The 25,632-nt window shown below is 43.0% G+C and overlaps 1 protein-coding gene across 3 annotated transcripts in view; it reads right to left on the reverse strand.

Moving 5' to 3' along the window:
* The window catches only part of LDLRAD4 (low density lipoprotein receptor class A domain containing 4), a 335,657-nt gene extending 311,566 nt beyond the window's left edge, over positions 1-24,091 (reverse strand). The window contains exon 1 of one of the 3 annotated variants that reach the window (XM_086965568.1): positions 23,767-24,091. The gene's annotated coding sequence lies outside the window, so the exon portion shown is untranslated. The remainder of the gene's footprint in view (positions 1-23,766) is intronic. The other 2 variants (XM_086965570.1, XM_086965569.1) reach the window with 2 other exon arrangements.
* Positions 24,092-25,632: the final 1,541 nt, after the last annotated feature.

The following is a 25,632-nucleotide window of genomic DNA, read 5'->3' on the forward strand; positions in this document are numbered from 1 at the left end:
AGGCGCAATAGGTCATGGCCACCCTTCACGCACTCTTTTAAGTACCTCGGAGTTCGGGTGGTCTTTTGCTTTTGCTCTAAGAGTAACGGGATGTGGTGGTGAGTCGTAAGGAGGTGATTGGGACTGGTCACTGTACAGTTATTTTTACAAGCTTACAATTGCACATGTTTATAGTTGCATTTGAGGGAGGAAAAGTGGTGCACCCAGGTTCACTCAATGTGTCGATCAAGTGCCGGGATGAAAGGCCAAGTCTCCTGTGGGCATGGTCAAGAGTTTATCCTGTAGTCTTGTTCCCGAGTGCCGGGGTTAAAACATGGGTCCTTATCACTGCCTTGAGTTTGTCTTAGTTGCACCCTCAGGGCAGCAGATGTTTTGCGAACGCTGGGACACACAAATGTGTGAACATTTCCTCTGTAAATTTGTGCATGGTGGTCCCGGGGGCTTCGGTGGAAAACACTGAAATATCTCCGTCTGCAGGCGCCTGGCAGTGCACGTGTTAAGTGGCCTCCGTCTCCCCCTAGGGGAGAAGCGGCGAAGTGCAGCGTGTGCGGCGCTGGAGGCTGGCAGCACAGTTCTGCACTCTGCGCCAGTCCAGGTGGTGCTGTCGGACCTTGGTGTCTCAGCTGCTGCTGCGCCCTGGACACAGCGAGGCTGCTAGCGGCATCGGGACCCCCAGGGCACCGCGGAGCAGATAAGAAACACAACATTTACACCAGAGCATACTAAGAGGCAGCCAGAGGAAGAATGAAATTTCTAACGTGGCAATGTTCTGAAAATCTGGAGCAGAAGTTACAGCAAGCTGTGATTTAAGGGTTCATTGTTACAAAAACTAGTGTTGAGAAGATGGCAAGTGAAATATTGCTAGTATAGAGTTTTGCCTTCTTTGCTGCAGTGCCTAGAAGCGGGGAGTTTGTCACGCCTCGAATGGAAACACTAAGAGCAGTGCATCAGTGCGTCTTATAGGAAGATTGCACTCTTAAGCGTGTTAGTGTGCAAAAGAGAAGAGCTTTGCTCGTCTACTTTGGGGAGTTTAAAACAGCCGCTCAAGACCACCAGCTGCACCATTCGGGTGATATCGGTTACATATACACAGGACAGCAGAGCTGTCTCTCACTGTCCACATGCCACAGACGGTCTGTGGAGAGCGCCTAATGCTAACACACAGAAGTGTATATAGCAGCAGGGCTTTCCCTGGAAGCACATCGATGGTGCAGGCTGAAGATCTGTTCATCCGAGAGCCCTTAAAATTCCCACAGATTCCCCCATACAGCTGAGCAGTCCCTCGCACGTACATAAATGGTGCCCGCTCGCTCCTTCGAGAGGAAAGTTAGTGCTAAAATTCACCCAGATGGCGTCCACTCTTTTTATATATTTAACAAGAAAGCTATAAGCTATGCCCTTAAAGTGAAACGTGCGTAGATCGAGCAGGCGGGTGTCTTAGAAAGCAGAGCGACCCTAGCCCACCTACCCCCCCCATCAACGCCACCGATTTCGCTCACTGACACCCGAGGCAGCAGCACTGTCCTGTACATAGATTGTATATGGTGTTGCTTTAAGACCGCAGTGGCATGACCCGTGTGTCATGAACACTAGTGCAAGGAAAGGAATGCCCCCTCCCCCCAGCTGCTGTAGTTGAATTTTAAAATAGAGCAATAATCAGGCCGGGTGCGCCACTGCTCCTGCTGCACCCGGGGGTACACTCAGTTGCTACACGCGCCTGCCTCAGGCGGCACACCCGGAGCAGGAAAGAGCTCTCGGTTGGTCAGGCTGCACGCGCCGCTTATGACGGTCTAGCGAGTGTGAACGCCGAACGTGCTGCGGCGGAAACCCTTGCCGTGGGTATGAAGTGTGTACAAGCAAATGCAGTGGCAAAAGTAAACCCTGTATTCAAGCAGGCTGGGGAGGCAGGTGGAATAGGAAACGGAAGTGTAACCCAAACACACAAATTAAACCTGCGGATCAATTGTGAAGCTGGCCACTCCCATGCACAGATTGTAGCTACCTCTTTGCACAGATTGTGCTAGCAGCTTGAATCTGGAGAATGCTCAGCTCTCCCTAAGTGTGCAATGTGTGCCACTTGATGAAGTAGGACGTTCAACTCTAGTGAGACAATTGCACTTGGTGGTGAAATGTGACGCACAGCCCTTCCCCGGTGTGGAAATTGTCATTGCCTGAAAAGCACAAACCTTCCTAAGTGTGCAGATTGTGTCTGCATGACAAACATGAAGGCGGCGAGGTTCCATATCAGGTATTTTCCTTTCACAAGACAGCATCACCATCTAAACGCAAGCGGCACTCAAAGCGATCGCTTCCGGATCACTATTGTAAAACAAGTCAGGTCCCGGGCCGGCGAGCCAATCACAGCGCGGCCCGGGGAATGACGTCACGCGGGTGTCCCGGGCCGGCAGCCAATGACAGCGCGGCCCAGGACAAAGGGCAAGACTTAAAAAAAAAAGCCTGAGAAACGCCCCCGAATCGAGTTTTCACGGGAAAGCGTGATTGACAGCCTCTGTCTCCCAATGGCTAGCGTCCATTTATGGAGCTAGCCAATGGGAAACAGAGGCGGTCCGAACATCCATACTGTTGACAAAAGTTTTCGATCTGGGAGGGGCACTGCGTGCCCTCGCCAGGTCGAAACCTAAAAATGTAAGACATTTTTTAGCGTGCAAATCATCATAGGAGTGGATGTGAGGACGCAACTTGGGGTGGCAGCAAAAAGAAAAAAGTAAGGGTGGGGGAGAAGCAGCAACAAGGAGTACAAGGGGGTGGGTATTTTGTAGGGTAGCAAAGAGAGCTCCGCATGAATAAGTTAACAGCATGAAAGAGCAGTACAGAGCACAGGGAAGTGCGTATTTAGTGAGTGGAGATGCACATTTTGTAGAGAGCTGATAAACACGCACTCTCAAGGAGTGCTTAAAGAAAAAGGAGAAAGAAGTTCACCATAAGTGAGCAGTTGAAGAATATAGGAAAACCAGTCAAAACATGGTAAAAATCATATATTCCAGGGTAGGGACAATCGCAGTAAGAGGCAGAAAGGAAGCCACTGAATAAGGAGGTAGAAATAAAGTGACTGTAAAGTCAACCAATGGAAGAAATTAGCTGGCTTCGATCCCATTGTACATTTTTGGTGTGGTCCACAAGAGGTCTTTCGCAACAGGATAGCTAAAGCGGTCCGTTAGCTGAGATCTAAAATTCATGGTAGGCATCTGGAGGACCACCCTGTCATTATGAAATACAAAGCAAGACCTTAGGGTCTAGCACCTCTAAATCATGCATGCACTGTGTAGAGGTGCTACAAGTAGCTTAAACTATGAAAGCTGTAAAGTTTGAAAGGCTTCAGACAGCACAACCGGCAAATATAACTTTCAGGTGCCACAAAATGGTGTCACCACAACAGTGATACAGGTAGAACTCCCAATCAAAATATTGCTTTAACAGCAACATCAATAAAGAAACCTTTTTCTGCGCTGAATTCAAATAGCCCCCAACTGCCATCAGAATTTGCAGGAATCCACATGCCACACAGCCAGTCAGGATACTAAAGGAGCAACATGCATTACACAATAAAGCCAGAGACAACATCTTACCCACCTATTCATGTACTGCTTCTCCATACCCTAATTCCTAGCTACCCTCATGACATATAGAACCCACTGAACGTGGAATGAATGTAACCTTACTGGGAAAGCAAGAAGCCAATCTCAGGGGAAGTGGTAAAGTTTTAAGCACTGAATGTATTCATCCAAACGTCAGTCTAGCATTCTGTGAAGACCCCATCAAGGGGATTTCCTAAATGTCAACGCCCAACCCGGAGAAGGCATGACAATGCAGCTAGACAGTCCAGGTTAGCCTCTCATTAGAGCTCGTTTGGTGAAAGACCAGCAAGCTAGACCACTTTGAATAGCTATACGGGGAATTGATAAAGAGATCAGATGGGAACAAACACTCACACCGACCTTTCCTCTTACCTCTCTAATGTAGCTGGCCAGGATGCTTCCTCAGAGGAGGATTACAAGGGTTTGGACATGAATGACTGAGGACTCTGTCCAAGGGTCCAAATGATAGAGGGATTACCATCAATAGTGGACATCAGGAAAAGACTCAGATAAACAGGAAATACCCCATCAGGATTGAATACAAATCTACAGGGCTCAGGCATATTTGATCCAGACAATATTAGTAACCCACAGTCGATCACATTGAAATCAGCGTATGTATCGATCACCTATAAAGGAAGGAACCCCTTTAGGAGGCAATGCACCAGATTCTTCATTCAGTGCAAAACTGAAGACACACAAGCCTTGGGACAGCAAAACTTAAAATTGTTGAATGAAACTAAAACGGTTTCCAATTTCATCTGAAATTCAACCTTTCGTTTGCGAAAGGTATGCAACTTAACATGTGAAGTTCTATATTGGCTAAATCAACTTCCTCCACTGAATCAAAGTTATGATTAGCCCACATCTGCGGATATAGTTCACAAATTATTCCATTACGTTTAAAACAATTATGGCACCTCATATTACACGAGTGTAAATAACGTGTGCCCAAAGTGTTTTACACGAATGTGCTTTGTACCACTATATTATGAACGGTGATAAACTTACCTACATGCTCAAATATTGTGCCTTGTGGCCCTGACCCTTACTTTCACTGGAGAGGAAAACTTGGTGAGAATTTTAGGCAAGTACACTAAACACTACAAGAGGGGTATCAACGTGTCCTGGGGAGCTTGCATGGGGGAACTATACAATGGCCATATTAAAACTGAAGATAGTAGTACAAATTGACCCAAAAATGCTATTCAGATAGACCCAATCTCCTTGTCAAACCCAATGACACTAGCTTCTTTTGCGACAGGCCCAAAGGACTGTGGCTGCTTCTTAAACACATTAATGGTGTACTTGGGCAAATTCATCCAATTTCTCCCCATTTTAAACGTGGTTAAAAGGATTTTCAGCCCTACAATATTTGGTGCGCAGTTGGGAGAGGTAGGAGGGGGGACTTGGACAGTTGGAAAAATGTAAAAGATTGGGGGAAAAGTGAAATGGGGTAGATTGGAGTGGGATAGATGTGGGTGCAGTAGATTAGAGTGCAGTGGGGTAGAGTAGCATGGAATGGGGTACATTGGAGTGGAGTGGGGTAAATCGGAGTGGGGTAGATTGAAAGGAGTAGACTGAAGTCGGGTAAGGTGGTGTAGATTAGGATAGATTGTAATGGAATGACGTGGGATACACTAGAGTGGTGTAGATTGGATTAAAATAAGCTGTGGGCAGGGGCGTGTTGTGGAGTGAGCGGTATGTATGTATGTGTATATATTATATATACATTATTTTTTTCTTCCAAGTTTTATATAGTGCGAACTTGACCTGAAATCAGGTATCAGAGCGCCATACATGAGCACCAGTTGCATTACATGAGGACACATTCAGTTTTCATAGGCACTGGGAGATTCAGTGATTTGCCCAGAATCACAGGATGAGGAGCGTTGTTGCCGAAACTCGAACCCGGTTCCCCAGATTTGAAGTTGACTGCCCTAACCGTTGGGCTACATACTCTTCCCCATATTGGAATGGAGTGACATGTCGTGGCGTAATGTGGAGTATGCATGGTGTGTTAGCGCACTGCCATTAGAGACAACACATTTTCAATTGAAATGACCGTTACATTTGCCCCAAAATATGGTTTTACTACAAATGAAGTGTGTAACTGTCACCTTGTCTATGGATGTAGAAACAAATATTTGAATATCAAAAATACACTCGAGAATTACAAAACAAAAAGTGCTTCAATTGTTCTAATTCGGAGATATTCGTAAACATCAGCAGAGTTCATTTTTTTTGATGTGTGCCAACACAAAACACACATCCTACAACTCTCTTGCACTAACATTCTGGATTGTCCCATACATTCTCTCACTTTGAAGTCAGAGAAAGAAAAGTAAAAAAGCTCACTCGGAAAAGAGAGCTTGACATTTGACCTCAGTCTTTGAATGCACAGCAAATGTGACAAAATAAAAGCAAGGTTTAACCCCTTGGGCGCGGCCGCGATTCTGCACCAGTGCGGCGTTTTTTCAAAGTGGGCGGGTTCATGACGGCCCCCAGCCGTCATCAGCACACGAGCACCGTGATGCATGACGGACGGGGGCCGTCATCAGCACCGAAGGAGTTAAAGACCTGTTTACAGAAAGTGAGTTTGTGGAAGAATACAGTAAAGGTTTGGGGCAACGGAAGGGATGGCCTCAAGCAGGACAGTCTGAAACAAATAAAGCCAGCAAATAGAAAGCCAGAACATGTGAATTATAAACCACAAAGCCAATGGCTTGCAACGGGTGGAATGCATTCTAGGTCAGCTTTCTGAATGTCCCCAAGATGTCTTTAGCAAACCAGACATAGGCTGCGACCTAAAAAGCACAGTACCACTTATTAAAGTAAAAACATACAGAGTATTTTCAGTGGGGTTAGGAAACAAAATTCTAAAATGAATATTTCATGAGGCAGCGCTTTTAAGAGGGAAGCGGTTAGCTGGAAATAATACACCAAAAATATGCCAGACACGCAAACAGAAAATACATCTTAGAAAGACAAATTGATTATCTGTAGATTTCACACTTGAGGCTTTCTTCGACATCTTGTATCTAACAGGAATGTGTTGGGTTTCTCTCCAATTATCTCCTACTGCTCATTATAATCTGAAGCAATTTCTAATGTTCCTGCAAATAGCATCAGATAGGAGGTTTTTTTTGTACTTCGACAAGCAGCTGCGGGAGATGACTAATAAATAACCACAGTCGCGGTTTCTCTGAGCTCCAAGGAGGGGCTGCAAATCTAAAAAGTATTGCCTTTGGCCCACGTGGCATCACCTCTCAGAATGAGATCCACTGAGCGGAGCATCTACAGTGCACTTTTTGCATACGAGCTGAAATGATGGATGCACACACCTTGCCATAATACACTTGGCCCATGGGACACAGGAAGCACAAAAGGTCATGCCAGTCAACCTCCTAACTCATAAATGCAGGTAAAGTCAGAAGTTTAGGAGGGTGTCACCGTTAAGGTGAATGGGGCAAAAAGGCATTTTTAGAGGGGAGACGTGATTTTAAGTAACATGTGGCCTCAATTTAATAGAATTAACCAAAATTATAAAAGCTGTTCGGGCAGGACTGTTCCCATTGGAAGGAATGTCAAGAATGATTTGCATAAGGGTGTGTAAAAATGGAGGTGGTATGATGGGCGAATAAAGAATGACTGGGATGCAGTCGAGTGTGATCGCCAGTGGTTGATATGAATTAAAACATTACATCGATCACTTTGGTTTTTTATGCTCTCAATTCAATGAAGGCATTCTTGTTTGGTTTTTCGATACATGAATAGGAGTAAAAAGAGGGTGACACTCATAAAATGCGGGGGGAGTTGACAATATGAAAGATGCATGCCAAAAAAGTACTCAACTTGCAGCAATAAATACAAATTAAATATATAATTCACAAATTAAGTCTGAATTCGTGCAATATGCCTTGCTCCATGTTATCAATATTACCACCCAGACAAGACAGATATCAACAAAAAAAACAGGGCAGTCACATGCACTTACGATAACAGAAAAACTTGAATTTTACTGAAGGAAGATGACAGGAAAGGGAAGAAGAAATTTTTTTTTTTAAAAAAATAAAAACTTGGAAGGCCACCTGCAATTCATCAAAAAAAATTAACCTCTTTATGACATGACAAGTATTTGGTAACATACACCAGTAGTTCACCAAAGCTGGTTACAAGATGATGGGACAATTGTTTCTGCAACCACAGAGGCGTAACGCCCAACGATGAAGCCCCCGCAAAATATGATTTGCAGCCCTTAAGTCTAAAGTATAGCCTTGGGTTGAATTGAGTTGTCCTTGCGTTGAAAGGTCATGTGCTGGTAGACGGCTCACCTATTAAGCAACATCCATTTGAATGCAGTCTGCTTCAGGGTGTGGGGGGGTAGGTTATCCCTCCCTCCGGAGCCCTTTGAGATGTCAGGTACTTCACCTAATGCGGTCTTGTCACCGAATAGTTTTTTGTCAAGGAAGGAGCTCTCTGCAAAGTTGGTAATGCTCGGTCTCTAGTAGACAGGTGTTCGACGTCCAGGCTCTGGATATTACAGGCAGAACTATCTCCCCCTCCAGAGTAACCTTTGTGGTCAGCATGGGACGAAATGCCACACCAAAGTTATTTCTTATTTGGCCTTTCTGAAGATTGGAAAACTGCATGGTGCGGTGTCTCAAGGCCTATCAAGAGATGTAGGAGGAATTCTGACTGGCAATGAAAAGTTGTCATTCTCCTGGCATTCAGAAGCCACATAAGGCGTTCTCCTCGCCTACTATAGTTCGCTGGATAAGGTGGATAACACAAGAAGCGGGCATTGAATAGAAAATCTTTGGGGTACATTCAGCCCGTGCAGAGATGGCTTCAAAGTCCTTCAGTCTGGGCGCATATTTGGAAGATATTATGAAAGCGGCAGACTGGTCATGGATTCTACCTTTAAGAGGTTTTATTTCAAGCCCGTGCTGGACATGGCTCAGTTGGTGGATAAGCTTTGCCTATGCCTACTCCTCGCTTCCGGTCCAGACCTAGAATGTAAAATTTACTAGCTATCATAACAGAAAGTTTCTATTCTATTAAGGACTAGGAGGCAAGAATTACCCTACCCTGGGAATATAATCCGACTTCCAGCAACTAGTAAATGATATTGGTTTCATTTATCCTCGAAAATGTGCATAATTGGGTCCTCATGTTTGGATTTTGTTGTTACTGGATGCAATTATTGCATACAATTCTCATTTGCTATTGTTTATTGAGGTTTGCTCCCAGAGTTTGAGACTTTTGGGATGACTGCTCATGTTTCTATTTGAGGGACAGAGCCCAATAAAGCAGGAGGCTCGATTCCAGGATATGAGCTTGGCTCGAATGATGAAAGAACGTGAGCACATAATTGAAGGACTCAGTTGGAGCATGGGGAGTCCCGATTGGCTGTTTGGACTCATTTGCGATTGGTTGCTGAACTGTTGTGAATTGTCATGGCATTCCCAAGGCCTCATGGAATTAGTCGGTTTTTCTATGTTATATAAAACGGCTGCTATTATAATTAAAAGAGAGGATGCACAATCCTTGCCTTCGTGTCCTGCAGATAGCTAGGAAATTTTATATTGATATTCGCTCAAGGGATTAAAGTGCTCAATCATTTAAAAGTTTACTTTGACGACTCCCAACAACGTATGAACTATTTTCAGCAATTCCCACGTTCCATAGCAAAGGGGAGTACATTTATAATTAACATAGCAGTGAATTCATCTACTCTCATAATTACAAAACATTCAAAATTGAAAAATGCTGTGACAGTTAACACACTGCCGAGCAATTGGCCGTTGACTGGTGAATAACTCCCACTGGTGCCTTACTTGAAACTGGGTCATTTGAAATCAGAGTAAATAAGTCAAACTGGATAGTTAAGTTCAGATAATTAGTTGCCAAACTGATGGATTGTACAGATGTGTTAAGGGGATTTATTCATCAACGTTGAGATTAGGAAGGTGCTCTTTTTAAAAAACCTCATGGTTAAAACTTCGTGGGGAAATAGATTGCTTTAAATTGTAACTATTAAAATGAGTGGTTTGATGGATAACGTAGGCCAATGAGAAGCCCAAGAAACAAGTTTCAGATGACACGAAAGATCATGAATGCGGCCCTTTATCATTTGAAGATTTAAAAACGAATGCTGAAGGAAAGAGCCAACTAAAAGTACAGATCTAGTTGCTTTTGGTTAGTCTGATGAAAGGAAAACAAATCTTGACTAGATGTCTAAACTAGCATCCGATTTTCTATTCACGAGTAGGCCTTACAGGCAGAGTAAAATGGCAACAGGTGCTCCACATGAAGGGGGTTTTCAGTAAACTCTGAAAACGTTTATTTTTGTTTTGCTTTTTCGCCTTCTCTGGAGTAGAAGAGCAGTAAGCAAAAGCTTTGGCATGTGTCACTTCTGTCAATGAATGCCTAAAAACCTTGTCTGCGAGCCACAACTCTACAAAAATAGGCATCCCCAGCGAGGTGTACTCAATAACATAGTTGCTCAATTCTAGTTGGAAAGTGTGATCGATAGGATTCCAAGCAATCTTGACGGCCGTACGGGACATCATATTCCTAGAAATATTGTTTCACAAATGGAACAACCCACAAAACCCTCCTAGATATTAAAAATCCAGGCAATCTGTACTGAGCAAAAACTGCAATTACATGGTCTAGCCAGGTTATCGCACGTGTGAGCTGTCCAAAGAGTCACTGATACACAATCTAAACTTTCAGAAATTGGTCACATCGCACAAGGACCACCATTTCTGGAGACAATATTTCAATTCAAACCTAGTTGGTTTCTCTGCAGATTTAGGGCCACTTTTTGTAAAAATGTAAAGGATGATAATCTAATCACGCAGCACAGCAAGTCACCTTGCTGTGGGATAGGGAAAGGGCGGGAGTGCGCCATATACAAATTTATGGGGCGCATTCCAGTCTTTCCCCTGCACTTGCACACAATATGCTGCTTAATACCAACGCACACACCCTTGCAGCAAGTGTTGTAAGCAAGACTGTTTTTGTGCAGGGAGAGACACCTTCCTGCACAAAACAATTCTGAGGCACTTTCCTCTTTCTAAGTGTTTCTGTAGCAAACATAGAAAGAGGAAGTAAGAGGATAAAGATATTTCTCCTCGTTGCGCCTCACCTGGGGAGACGCAGCATTTTGATGCATTCCCAAATCTACCCGTAATGGTCAATCTGTGAATGCATCAAAATCCATGGGTGAATGGGTGGGAACACCCATGCTCCACCGATAGAACGCCTGTCTGGGGCAGAGTACGCAATGCAGCAATTTGCAGAGCATTACTCTAGATATATCAAGCCACGCAGTGTGGGCTTGCGTGGCTTCATAGATCTACCTTAAGAGAAGCGTCACTCTTGCACCCCATTGCAGTTCTTTGATAAATTTGGCCTTTAGTCCTCAGCAGCCCACCTTGTGAAGCCATGTTACTGGGCTATTACGTCTCATTCCCATAGGCCTCAAAGTCTCTCTATTCTCCTTCATTATTTTCGTCATAAGTTTGAGCCAGCAAGAAGGATCAAACCAAAGGCCTTAAGATAACCTACATCAGGTGCTGGAGAAAAACCATGACCTCTTTAGGGTTGTGAAAACGAGAGACAGCACTTCCATCTGATAAGGTTGATAACTATTTGCCTAATTTTGGATAACAAATGTAGCTCTTTGCCACCGTCACGTGCCAAAGGCATTAACCCGCCAGAAAAGTCACTTAACCAGTGACCCTTAATCCATGACTGTAGATTCCACCAGCACACCAAGACTGACACCCTAGATATAACAGATTTCCAGGTATAACTCCCAGTAACAGGAAATCAAAAAATGTGGGGTACCTGTAGTCCCATCTCCTTCAATGCAACCCTGGCCACAGGAACCATTGTTAGAACAAGAAAAAGAAGTAAAAAAAAAAAAGAAAAAAAAAAAAAGACAGCCAACAAAATGTAACAAGCTCAAATGTATTGCATTCAGCTCATTTAGCTAACTCACTGCAAAACAATCGCATAACAGAAGTGTAACAACTCTGTCATGGATGTCCAAAGGTTTCAATAGAGTGATTCATCTCAGGGCATCTGTTGTCCAATTGGGAAAGAAAAAACACAAGCATTTGCAATGCAATAGGTCTCGCATTAGGAAAGTTTGAGCTATTGGTATTGTAAATGACAATTTTTTTATTTCTGTGTTGGTTTTGAAAATCGCTAAATTAATAGCTTTGTCACTTACAATGCCAATAGTTATAACTTTCGCAAATGTGACACCTATAGCATTTGTAATGCAACATGTTTTGTATTTACGTGACTTAGATGTATTGATATTACAAATAACAATGTTTTTAAATCATTAATACTTAAATTAAAGTGATTGTAATTTATAATGGCAATAGCTTAAACTTTTGAAAATAACTTGTGAAGATTATGTTCAGTTTATTTTATTGTGACGAAAATCCAAGAACAGAATTGAAATATTAACATCTTTTTGTGACATTTGTAATAAAGCTTGAAACATTGAGAGAACATATTTGAACCAGTGGTGCTGGGGTGGCGCCCAGTGGTGCTGGGGTGGCGCCGAGTGGTGCTGGGGTGATGCAGAGGGCACAAAGGCACAAAAAACGAGTCTAACAGAGGGCATAAGGATGTGGCCAGCCTTGATTATCAAAAGTGATGACAGTGAATTTAAACGGCTGAAAGAAACAAAAGTGAAATGAATAACCAAATTTAAACTACTCCTCAGGCACTTCAAGAGCAACTATTCTCAAATGAATCATATGTAGTTGATCTTGCACCTATTAATAGCAACGCTGACAAACTCTCCAGGTATAGCGAGCCACGGGGTATAAAGAAACACCCAAACATTATGCTCGTGGTGATATGACCTTTTCATTTACCAATTGCAGTTTTGGAAACTGCATCATTCGTGCTTTTCAGGTCTAGGGGGTAACACTCAATTATTTAAAGGAACTCCTAATGCACTGCACAGTGGCGTCATGAAAACGAATGTCCCCGCCATTGCAGATTGCGAAGAAGCCTCCCCCCCATATCTTCCAGCTCTTTATTGGCCTTGGGCTGAATGGGGGCCCTCAGGGTGGAGGTGCTGATGAAGGGTCACACCGATAACACAACTTGGGTTGAGTGCACTGAGGCGAGAAAGGGTGTGATGGTGCACTGCACAGCGATTAGCATAGCACGGCACACTGCACAGTGGTGAGCTTGGCTAGAGTGAGGTGCATAGCGACGACCATGGCTATACCGTCCTGCCCAGTGAGAAGGGAACCAAACAGGCAAGGTGCTATTTGTGCAAACTAATGAACAGCGCTAGGCTCAGGAGCTATACTTCGTGATGGTGGTGCATTACATGCCCGTCCGGCATTAAAATGAAAAACACCGGAAAAGATACACTTGTTTGTGCGCATTGAAGGAAACCCGTCGGGCATTAAAATGAAACCGCCGGAGAACAAAGAGCTGTGAAAGCTAACACTTATTAGCTCGAAACATACAAATGAAAACTAAAATGTAATAAGTATACGTTTGTGTGCACATTTAAAGGAAAACCGACGAAAACAAAGCGCTGTGAAGTTCCATTTCACATTTAAAGGAGACCGAAGGAAAGCAAAGCACAGTAAAATTCGAAAGCTAAACAACTTAATAATAATGATAAGTTTGTGTGTGCACATTTAAAGGAAAACCAAGCACGTGAAGTATAGCTAACAGCAAAGAAAAGGGCTTTGTTGTGCAAAAATGTGACGGCAATAGAAGTTAATTAAGAACCGCAGCCAAGCGCTCAACTTCAAACACAAGAAGACAAGCAATGGCGGCTCTAACGAAACTGGTGCTCATGTGAAGCGCTGTGATACTCGAGGTCTGGGTCTAATTCGCGCTATATAAAAAAACACTGGGGGGGAAGACACTTACACAGCATCAGTATGATATTTTGAATATGGCAAAAAAGTGGTACTCCATGAGCGTTCGTAGCAAGTGATTTAGTGGATAGCACGTTTTTACCTACAGACAAGCCAGTAGATTGCCACCGCAGAGTCGATGTACATTCCGACTGAGGAAATGCTGACATCAGCTTTTCTGTTCAACTGGCTGCCATCTAAGGTATGCTTGAAGGGCGCAGCGAAATAGCTTAAGAACGGTTGTCGACATGAGTCACTTTATCATGATGGAAATGCAGGCGCTCAAGAGACACGAGCTTGTCAAATTAAGAAAAAGTCTCAGTCTTTAATTTACTGGCTGCAGCCGAATCAACTGCGGTTCCGAACACAAATAGGCTTCGTTGTGAAAAAGTGTGATGGCAATAGCAGTTAATTAGGAACTGCAGCCAAGCGCTCAACTTCAAACACACGAAGTCAAGCAATAGCGGCTCTAACGAAACTGGTGCTCATGTAAGCAGTTACGAAAGTCGAGCTTTTACTTTCTACAGCACCATCTTAACAGGAACGAGGGACGCTTTGAAAGTGAAAGCGGGCATGGCATGTTGTGCGCGTGAAAGGCACGGCATGGGGCGACAAAGCAGTTTCAAAGAGTGGGAGGGAGGGAAGGAGCGAGCATATGAGGATGAGATGTGAGTGAGGGGGGAGTGGTGTGGTGTGGTGTGGTGTGGTGTGGTGTGGTAAGCTTGCAGGCAGGCGGCTCGCGCGTGCGTGCACAAGCACATGCACTCGACGAAATCCGCAACTATTTCAGAGCTTGGTTGAGCCTTTATACTCTTGTCCTATTTATCACTTACGTGATAGAATAGGCAAGACCTAAAAAAGAGGAATGGGTCAACAGAAACCCTTTCATTGGAGTTTTTAATGGAAGAAATCTAATCAGTCAAAGGGCAAACTAGGCCTAAACCTCACACCATGATCTACAAATCTATCAGAAGGCAAAGATCCTACTACTTAAAAATGATCTCCAACTCAAAATAAACACAAAGAGCAACATAGCGCTCTATGAGAAATATGCAACTTAAGAGTGATACCTCATCTACAAGCATTCTGAGACACAATCAGACCTCTTGTCATAAACGCCAAAATCCCAGACTAATACATCAGATAAGAGGTGTAGCTACACCTTTTTCAAACAATTTACTACCTCCCAATTTAAATAACTTGGTGAAGATCAGCATGCCACATCAGACTCTTGCCCATCATCTGATTACAATTACATCATACTTAACACAAAGCTCCCTACCGTAGCAAAACGCATCATGGACAATTCACTAACCTAGGGCAACTTCCCAATGACACCCAAGACCTCATTTACTAAGTAGACCATTAAAGAAGAACCATAACGCATCAGACCAAGTCAGCCTATAACTGAAGTTCTTTCAATAGATCTTAGGAAAAGAGAAAAGCTGCCTTCATTCATATATCCATTATCTGGAAAGAGAACTATCTACTGTAGGACCACCAAACTGGATTCTACCCTTGCAGAGCTTGGCTTACTGTCATGGGACCAGCTTTTGCTAAGGTTCCACTACCATGGCAAAATTAAGGAATCCAAAGTGGAAAACTGTTATTAATTTGCCTTGGCTTTTGCAAGTACTGAACAAAAATCTTCCAGGCTGCCCGGCTTCATGGCTAAATGTTTATCTAGGAATGTACCTTTTCATATAGGTGTTGCAGAAAGGAAGACATGTGCTTTTTTAAGAAAAATGTTGCAGTTAAATAAGGTCTACAATGTTAAGGGTAAATTTGGGCTGGTGTGTGAAGGGTATAATGTCATTTGTGACCGCTAAAGAGACAATGTTTAGGTTTGATAAATACTGCTTTTAGCATAGTACATCATGCACTGTCCACTATTGCTTAGCGAAACATCAGCGTCCTTCATTCTTAAACCATGAGGCTTTAATCTTATTCATACCGGCTAGTAAATCTCATGTGAGCAGTTATGGCATGGCTTTGGGCCTGGGAAAATATCTTCGGGACCCATCAGGTGTTTTACTGGTATTACAGTGCACATTTTAAAGTGTTATGGAGATTATTTGTTACATTATTCGTAAATTTATTTTTGGCGGACTATGCCTTTAAAACTAATAATAATTTAGATATTTTGACCAACGCTCTGGAAGAGGAGAAACACTGTAAACCCGGATCTCCACCTTGAACAAATTGAAACCTATAGTATAAAGCTGCTATTGCGGAATGGTGTTATTTCCTGGCATTGTGCTCAACACAACCCTGGCCCCATCATAATGGTGGTATGGAATGAGACTTCTGCCTGTGCATGAAAAGCACACACTATCCATGTAAGGTATTGATACATGTGAATACTTGATGAAAATTACACATTAATGTTTGAGAAGCAAACATTCATTTACTAAATGTTACAATTTAATATTGGAGGAAAACACTTTTTTTCATTAAACTGAACCTTCAGTAGAGGGAATTTAGTTTTTCCATAATGAAAATCTTGTATTCAACAACAACAAAGTGCACATATTTACATAATAGGATAAGCTGGTGTTTGGGGACAGGCAAGGAATATGAGAAGCATTGGCTCTCCTTAGACCGTGCAGTACTGGGTCCGCCCTGCGAAGCGTCCCCTTTCTAAAGAAGTTCAACAACCCCACAGTCTTTATTCCTACCCTCTCACAAGTGCTACCATGGATGTATGGGACAGAGTGGGACTTCGCGGGGACTTATCCTCCTCCCTTCCCCATAATGGCAGATTGTGGGAAAGGCAGTCTTTACACCAGGCATGGATTTTGTGGCATTCCGCCCGTGGCAGAAGGCGGGATGCTATGAGGTGGGACACTGGTTTGATTCGATGAGGAGGGTCTGATCTCCTCTCAGCTCTGTACAGACTATGCCTTACTCGAAACTGAGAGGATGCACCATTTCCAGGTCCACCACTGATTGCTACACTAGTCTATCGTCCAGGGGTTAAAAGATCTCACACCTTTTAAGAAATGGTTGGTGACCAACACATCAGATAAATGCCTAATCAATTTATATGGTATCCTACGCCCGTCTCCAACATCAACTAAAACAGCAGGGCGGAGAAGTGGGAACGAGTTTTGGAAAGACAACTGTCAGAGAGAAAGGGAGGAAGTGTTCCATAGGGCACACCATACAGTCCACAACATAGCCAGCATTCAGACAGCTACTAAGATAGCTACGTACTGGTATCTTAAACCAGTGAGTCTCCATTTGGGTAACGGAACGTGCAGCGCCGATTGCTGGCGAGGTTGTAGCTCACCAGGAACATTACTGTATTTACTACAGTATTGCCCTAAGATTACACAATATTGGGATGCAATTCTCAAGGGTATGGACGCGCACTTAAACACACACCTATCAAGATTTCCTGCCTACACGTTTTTTGGGCTTCCAAACGTACTTTCTTTTCCACTTAAATCATGCCGAGTTCGGCAGATAGGGCTAGCCCTTAGAATGGCATCCCAGAACATTGTTACTCATTGGGCCACAGGACACATTACGATGCATTAGGGGCGGCTACACCACCTGTGGTATATCCTAGGGATGGAAAAGACTAAACTTACTTTATCCGCACAGAGAGATGATTCCTACCAGGACCTCTGGTGCCCTTACACAAGTATTTTCTAGACGGAATTCCAGGAACTCACATGACCCAAATACCTACGCTTGTTACGCCTGACAGACGTTGATATTCCCACACAGCCGAGGGAGATCTCTTCGATTAATAGTCATCAAAATGTATTGTGTTGCATAGACCTTGATGTATCAAACGAGTACTGCGGGGGTGGGGGGATATTTTTTGTTTTGTTTGGGATGTTATTTTTTATGATATTAACATGACAATTGCGAAGAGCGTCGCTATTCTCTGTACCGTGCGGATTTCTCTTTGAAATACTAATAAAGAAGATTTGAACCATAAAATACTACAAGGGTTACACCATTCGGAAACAGGAATATTGCCAAGGATGACCAGAGTTCACAAGAGCAAAATATGTGACAATACTTAAAGGTCTGGGAAAAAAATAAGGGCTTCTGGTAGAGGTCTGCAGATTATTTCAGTTGGCAATAATACCTGTGGAAAGGCTCTCTTCAGAAGAGAATGGCCAAAAAAAAAACTTTAGAACCCACGGGGGTGGAGGCAATGAAAGATAGCTGAAACCGGTTTGATAATGGGTTCAGTGTACCAGTTATGCTCCCCTAAAGATAGTGATGGGCAGCTCCAAGGCAAGGACAACCCAAATCTGTGATTGGGGGTGAGTGTCTGAAAAGTTTCCACGCTCCGTCAATCATCTCCTTGTGTTTGCTAAGGCAAGGAACAACATGGCAGCAGGAGTATTCCATTACCAAAAAAAACAATATTAATAAGAACAGAGTTTTAAAACAGTACTAAATAATATAGCTGCTGCAACTTAACAGACGTTACCCTCAAAATGATTTTTTGAAACTCTAATTGATGAAAGGTTGAACTAGAAAGGCAGGAATTTCATCCCAAGACTAGCAAAATCTGTTTGTGAATCTTACACAGATTTCAGCGAGTAATCCAGTCAGGTTCTGCACTCTGATGTTTGCTGGATTGATGACCCAAACTAGCAAGATACAGTGCACTACAGCTGGAAAAAGAATGGATCACAGTTGTGATAATCAAAGCCTCCCAAGACAGAGTGAAAGTGTTAGAAAATAGTCCAGAGCAAATTTAGCAGATCAAACTGAGGCATGACAGCTGTAGTCAGAACTGCTGGTGGTGAGTCTTTAAGATCACACTAATGGCAAGGGCAGGTGGAAGAAAATTTTAAGCAGTCTCAAATCAAGGCATCAACCTCCATCGAACACAGCAGGACCGTCGTAGTCAACTGGACAGTACATCTTGGAGTCAATCACTGGTGATGGTGACTGACATTTGCTAAGATGGCAATATGCACACAGTGGCTGAACAATGGAATACACGGTAGTGCAAGTAACATGAGGTAGAGTGAGGAGGACTTAACCGGACCCACTAAAGCCTACATGTCATACAAGAAGGCATGCCCCAGGCAATACCTGCCAAGACAGAGCATTCTGACATTCCAATGTTACGATCTGTGGTTCTGAGCAGTAACTAGTCAAGTAGACTACAAGTCTAAGATATATAGGGTGCACACTACTGTCTCTGGGTCCTGCTCCACAGCCTGTCAGGGCTTAATCTCAGGTACACAATGTTTAGCTAACCCACAGCTGCCAACTCACCTTCCTCAAGACCTTCAGCTTAAAATTAGGTTGGTGATGTGATGAGATGTAGAATTCAGAGAGGCATTGCTGAGAAGAGACAATTGAGATTGCTCTTATATGGGTAAACTGAATTTTTGCAAGATGATTAAAAGTAATAGCTACTAGAAAAGCTTGTTCTTGCACGAGAGAGACCTGCAAGTTGCTTGAACATTTACTTTAAACTAAAAAGGTAGATCCTAAGCTGTAATGCATTTTAATTAAAATGAATGAGAAGTCCTCTGTAGCTCGAGAGGAATGCTACAACAAAGGCTCTTTGTGCTAGGGTGGTTCTAAGTACATGAAATAGCAGTTTTTCATCTCCTTATATCAACAAAAGCTTCCAGAAATTTAAGGAACAGGTTTTTAATTTGCATGCTATGCGCTTACCTCTTATAACGAAGCTGACATGAAAAGCAAACTGGTACATAGTTACGTCTGTAGATATTCTCCAATGGAGCTAGGACATTCCATGTTACAGCACACTCACATGACGTAGTTCCCTGATGGTGTGCAATATTCGGGAAACCTTCCGGTGACAGCATAGTTAACTGTCCAATAAGAGTACTGTAACAGTGGAGTTTGACAATATGATTTTTATTAGTTAGTAGAGCAATACTGAACCACTCTTCTATCTGAAATCATACACTACAAGAGTAGACCATGTCCAAAGCTGAACTAAAGATATTACTGCAAGACTAAAATAACACTGACCAATCTCAACTGAGGGGTAACCAACCAGTGAGGATGAAACCAACTTCAGCACAGTTACGAGTGGGATTTCAATTCAATTATATGCATTTCTTTATTTTTAAAACCAATATAATATATCATATGAATTACATTATATATAACTTACACTACGATCCAACAGCATAAATGGTGTGACTGGATACAGCTCGCGTCAGCCCTTTTATTAAGAACAGAAAAAACCTTACAACCCCACTGCCCAAGACTTAATTAAGCAGAATGCGGGAGTTGACTCTTCCTGCCCTACAGTGCCGAGTGGGACTTGGGAGGTGGAAAAAGCAACTAACTGAACACAAACTAAAATGCACAACCACTTTACCACTAATGTGGTAGTTTTATCTTGACCACACCATTGTCATTTAATTAGACATTTTGTTTCCCCGTGGCATAATGGTTGAAACTCCCATAACAAGCTGTAAACTTAGTTTCTCAACCTACTGGATTTTTATATCCGAACAATTGATAAAAAGCTGCATTGGTCTTGAACCATCTGATCATGAAGTACAAATCATATGGAAAACTGTCTAGGTTTTCCGACATATTCAGAGGTAAGCTCTCAACAAATTAAAAGCACATGGAAGTAGGTCGCACCTGCCACTCACATTGAAACACTATATGCAAACATCCCAGCCCAAGAGACAGGTAATAGATCCAAAGGAAAATAAAGAGAAACTTTCAAGACGGCAAAGGTGTCTAACAGGGATGCCTGTTGGCCACATCCACCTTCAATTTATATAACGGCAATAGCCCAAAATTCTACCAACAGTCTCAGGCGATGTATCAAATGCAGGTCAAGAACAAATGTTGATACAGCCTTATGGTGATGATTCCGATCCTTTAGCAAATACTCCCAAGGTACTGAAGAAATCAGTGGATGTTGTTGCACTATTCTGTAACAAACTAAATAACCATAAACTACAGCAAATAAAAGTTTATGACACATGGGGAACCCCCAACAAAAAAGTATGTTCCGATTTCATATGAAAGTTTATGTACTCCATTAACACATCTAGTTCCTCCCCCCCCCGCCTCGCTTGTCACACCAAACAGACTCCAGTTTGTGGGAAAATGGGCAGCAAATTTTATCATGAGATTAGCCCCAGCTATAAATAAAGCTGGCTCACTCCAATATGTCCCAGAAGTTTTCCAAATAAAGATGGAATCAAATCACATTATGGGGAAGTCCCTGACCCTCAACCTGTGACCACCACAAGGTGTGCTGTGAGAGGAGGGTGGGACCAATCCCTCAACAATACAGCTAAGGCCAACCGTGCTATACGGGATCTCGTGCATGAAGTGTACAAGAGTGTGTGGCACTACATCTCTAAATACAGCCAAATCTCAGAACTCCTGATACAAACCTGGTACTACCTTCTGAAAGCACAAGGCACCAAAAAGAACCTTTTTTTGCAAAAGAATCTGAGAAACTCGCGCTTCAGAAGTATACTGCAAGCCAAGATAAAAATAGCTTAACAAAGGTCTTCACAGAGAAGATTCTGAATTTAGCCTCCCGGAAGAGATCAGGAGAGTCATGGCATTGAAAGCTACAAAACATAAGTGGTCCTTCATGGCAAAATGTTTGATACAAGGAGGTTATCCATACATAGCCACTTTCTAACATTTGGAGATGAGATGACCCTTTACCCTTGCCAGAGTAGACCTGCTTCTACGGAACAACCATGCCAAAAAGAAACAAGCCCTTCACACCGATTCATGCCCCTGTCCTACAAGGGAAACAGAAGATATCTACAACTTCTTTGTACACCTTAGATACATCCATTTTAGAACATCGAGCATCAAACGTGTCCGCCATTGCATCTAAAAACAGACTAAAAAGTTGCCTCTCTGAAGATCAAGACACTGGAGCTCTAACAAAAGTCGAATTCCTTCGACTAAAAGTGATTAGAGAAAAAGACAAATGGTTGCCACAATATCAAAAAATGTTTGAGGTCACAAAGTCTATATTACATCAAAAATCAAGGAAACAACGTTGAATTTCTTAGTTCTGGCTGCTACAAACTCTACAGTACCAAGAAATCGGGAACACAACTGACACCAGACAGATCTCAGATTAGAAAAATAAGGACTATTAAGACTAAATACAGTTGATAAATTAGAAAGAGGATGTTTGAGCAAGTTATGAAGTTTAAAAAGGGTCCTCATGTTTTGTCCTTCCCCCACCCTTTTTCTTTTACATCCTGATGTCCTTACTTTCCTCGGTGTTATATTTATGCACAACTGACTCCAGACAGATCTCAGATTAGAAAAATAAGGACTATTAAGACTAAATACAGTTGATAAATTAGAAAGAGGCTGTTTGAGCAAGTTATTAAGTTTAAAAAGGGTCCTCATGTTTTGTCCTTCCCCCACCCTTTTTCTTTTACATCCTGATGTCCTTACTTTCCTCGGTGTTCTATTTTTGCAGTTAAAAACCATTGCATGTGTGAAGGCAAAACAAAAGCAGAATATATTTGTGAATCCCTAGCTGATGTTTCTTCCGTTTTTTTTGTTATCTCGTTTTGTATGACGAGTCGTTTTTAAAAACATTGGTTGTAAAAGCAAAAAAAAAAAAAAGCCCACACAACCAACCTGTTTGCCAGATGCATGTGACGGCCTACTCAGAGCCAGATGCGGAAAATGCACATTTTGGATACTTGGATGGAAAATCAACCCAGAAAAAGTCCTAGTACCTAAAGTCGTATTTTTTTTAATTAAGAGTCACAAAAAATGTGTGGACTTAACCATTAAAGGAAGAGTCTGCTTTAAGACTCACAATTATGAATACAGTATGCGACTCTTGCGCACAGAGGGCAATATCAGGACTAGCCGCGAGTGTGTGCGAGCCAATGCGTGTTTTTAACTACAAATGCTGAATATGCAGAACAATCCCTTGTGGAAACAGATCTAAACAGTAATTGGAGTTGGACACGTGCCTCATGTGCAGTGTTGGCAGAGCAAGCTTCATCTTTAAGCCCGTGCTCACAAGACTACGGCGCCAATTGATTCACATCAAGATTGGGAAGGGCACCCCACCCTGTTCTGCGAGCTAGGTTTTTTTTTGTTTTTTAAATGAGTTGCAGGAGTACATGCACGTTCCCTTCAACATAAAATACTGAGAAAAAAATAGTGGTAAGACGACGATAGGCACCACTTGCACTGACCCGCTCATAGGAAGCAAATGTCAGGGCAATTCAAAGGAGGGACGAGTAATAGCCAAAGTACTTTAATTAACCTGCACAAAATGACAGCTCAACCACCACCTCAGAAAATGATGGCAAAGAGATGTCGAATTTAAACAGTCGACGTTGAAGGCCATGTAGACAGTGCAAATCGTCGACACCAATTATTTTAAACCTGTGATTTGTGCGTCAGCCAGGAGCCCGCCAGGGTACCTGTCTAGATTCCGCTGCCGCGCAGAACGGAACACTGTTTCTCAGGAAGATCACCTCCCGGCGGATGGGTAGATTAACCCACAATGAGGCTGGTCCAGGAAAGGGGGCCGCTGCAGAGCACTCTGTGCAGCGGGTGGAGATTTCCGCAGGAGACCGACATAAATCAAGGACGAGTTCATATTCGGATTGGAAAATCTGAAACAGGACCCACCCGGCTGCCTCTGACAAGTCCTACGGCAGTATCACTTCTACCTGCAGCAGCACAATCTTCCCAGATTCAGGGCTGGCGTGAAGAAGTGAGTTCCAATTATCGGACGGAAGGGAGATCTTACACTTTCGGAGCTTGAAGTCACTTTACCCAGCCCAATATTAGCACAGTTTACGTTCCCCAGTTTTCAGGTCAAAATATAACTGTCACAGGAACAAGGATTTGTTTATCACAATCAGTCCAGTCTGGAACTCGTAGAAAATGTCCCAAGTTAACCCATTAGATCATCCCTCCTCATAACAATAATTTGCAAAAAGTTGCATCCCTGTGACATGGAGTCATAGGGTAATCCTGCTTAATGTATACTCCATAATGTGGGACCATCATAAACTACCACTTTTCAGCAGTGAAGCAACACAACAGCCAAACTAGATAAGCTATCAAACATCATTCACAGTCCTACGTTACCATTCATGCCATTACCAGGAAATTATTTTGGTTTTGCGCAGCTGGGTGACCCTGCGTCCTGATCACAAACTGGCTACTGCTAAAAGCCACTCCAGACCACCACCCCACAGCGCTGCAGCCGTATCCAATTAATCGCCGCACAGATGAAGCAAGCTCACCCTCTCCATCATAAATCACAGGTAACAGGCCTCCGTTTGGAAAGAACTGGGGGACTTCTGCCGTCCGACCAGTTTCTGCACAGCGAGTCCTCCCTCCTAACTTTGAGACAGCTTCTCCTTCGTCACTTGCATTTCAAGTCTGCAAAGATCCGTGCAGTGAGATGCACCGTTTTCCCCTCATTGAAGAAGTGAGGTCGCTTGCAGTTATGCAGAGTGGTTGACTCGCCGGCTTCGTGCATGTACTGTATGTGCGTGGGGGCGGGGACTGCGGGTGCTGTGTCTGCTAGGCGCCCTGCTTCAGACTGGGGGGGAGGGGTGGCTAGACTGCGATCCACTTTCTTCCTGGTATTTATAGTCTGTCTGGTAGGGAGGGAGGGCGGAGCTTACTCGGAGCGTCTCTCGGGGAGATCATGGCTGCGGGGTCAATCGGGGGTCAGCTGTCTCGGCGGAGTTGCTCATTGGCCCCTGTCGTCGTCATTGAAGAAGCCGGAGGAATCCCGTTCAGTCATAGGCGAAGAAAGAGGACAGACAGGCGCACATTAGCCTTTCAAGACTAGCGAACCCGTGTTAAAAAGACCGCACACGAAGGCGGACATCTTTGAATGCGAGGATTACCTGTGTGATATCTGAAAGACACTTGGAAATTGCAAAACGTTCAAAAGGATAAGGAAAATGTTACAGGTCAAGTATTTAGTTTATTTTCGACGTTCTAAAAACCTATTTTGAAATCTTAATGTTACATATTTACTAAGAACCTTGATAATAGGCTGTCATTTGTAGTATCTTGTGAGTTAGAGATGACAGGATCCTTTTGGTTCCTGAATCACTTGTAAAACAGTGACGCAAGTGTGGGGGTTGTGAAGCTTACTCCCAACTAATCTGATTCCAGTTTAATTATTTATTACTTCAAGACACCACAGGGGTCATAGAATTCATAATGTCGAATGTTCAGTTAAAGGTTACACACTTATGAATAAAGAAGTGTAATACCTAGTGCGGTGTGTGTCATGATCATTTACATGTACCCAGGTGGTGGTAGGACGCTACAACTGGCAATTCAAAATTTGCAAACATACGTGACAAGAATTTTCAATTCTATTAAGGACAAGGAGGCGAGGATTATGCTTTTCTCATTTCTTTATAATGAAATGCTCAGCAGCCAAATGATACCAAAAAACTACATTTCCCATGAACACTAGAGAATAACCATAGAGTATACAGTATAAAAGGTTACAACACTAGTCCTTCTTCCTCTTTCTTTGTTGAGGTAACAGTTCAAGTCCAAAAGGCAATCCCTTGTAGATCAAAAGGAACAGAACAAAGCACGCCGCAGAAATCCAAAGGAACTGGACGCAGGCAGCAGAAGAACACGTAGACGGATGGCACCGGCAAACTCTACTTCGGGTCAGAACCTGAAAAGAGACATATAGCCGTAATACCCAAATAGTGCAAGAGTAAGAATGCAAACCAGGGGGGGGGGGGACAAGAGATGAGAGAGCAGTTGCAACATCATCAATACAGATTACAGCAAATAACAATGCAAATCAATAACAATGGGGGGGATAATCCTCGCCTCCTTGTCCTTAATAGAATTGAAAATTCTTGTCACGTATGTTTGCAAATTTTGAATTCTATGTCAGGACAGGAGGCTCCAATTATGCTTGTTCAAAGCTGATCCACCACCACAGAAGCAATATGGTCAATTGGTTTATAATAAAACGTTTTGAAAACCGAATCAGAGGACCAATCTGCAGCTTTCATAATGTCAAAAAGGGTGACACCCAAGGAGAAAGCTTTAGTAGCCATCGCCCCACGTGCAGAATGTGCACCAAATACAGACACATCAATGCCAGCTTCTGACATGAG

Source organism: Lissotriton vulgaris, chromosome 4_1 (genome assembly GCF_964263255.1).
Source record: "Lissotriton vulgaris chromosome 4_1, aLisVul1.2, whole genome shotgun sequence".
Classification (NCBI taxonomy): Eukaryota; Metazoa; Chordata; class Amphibia; order Caudata; family Salamandridae; genus Lissotriton; species Lissotriton vulgaris.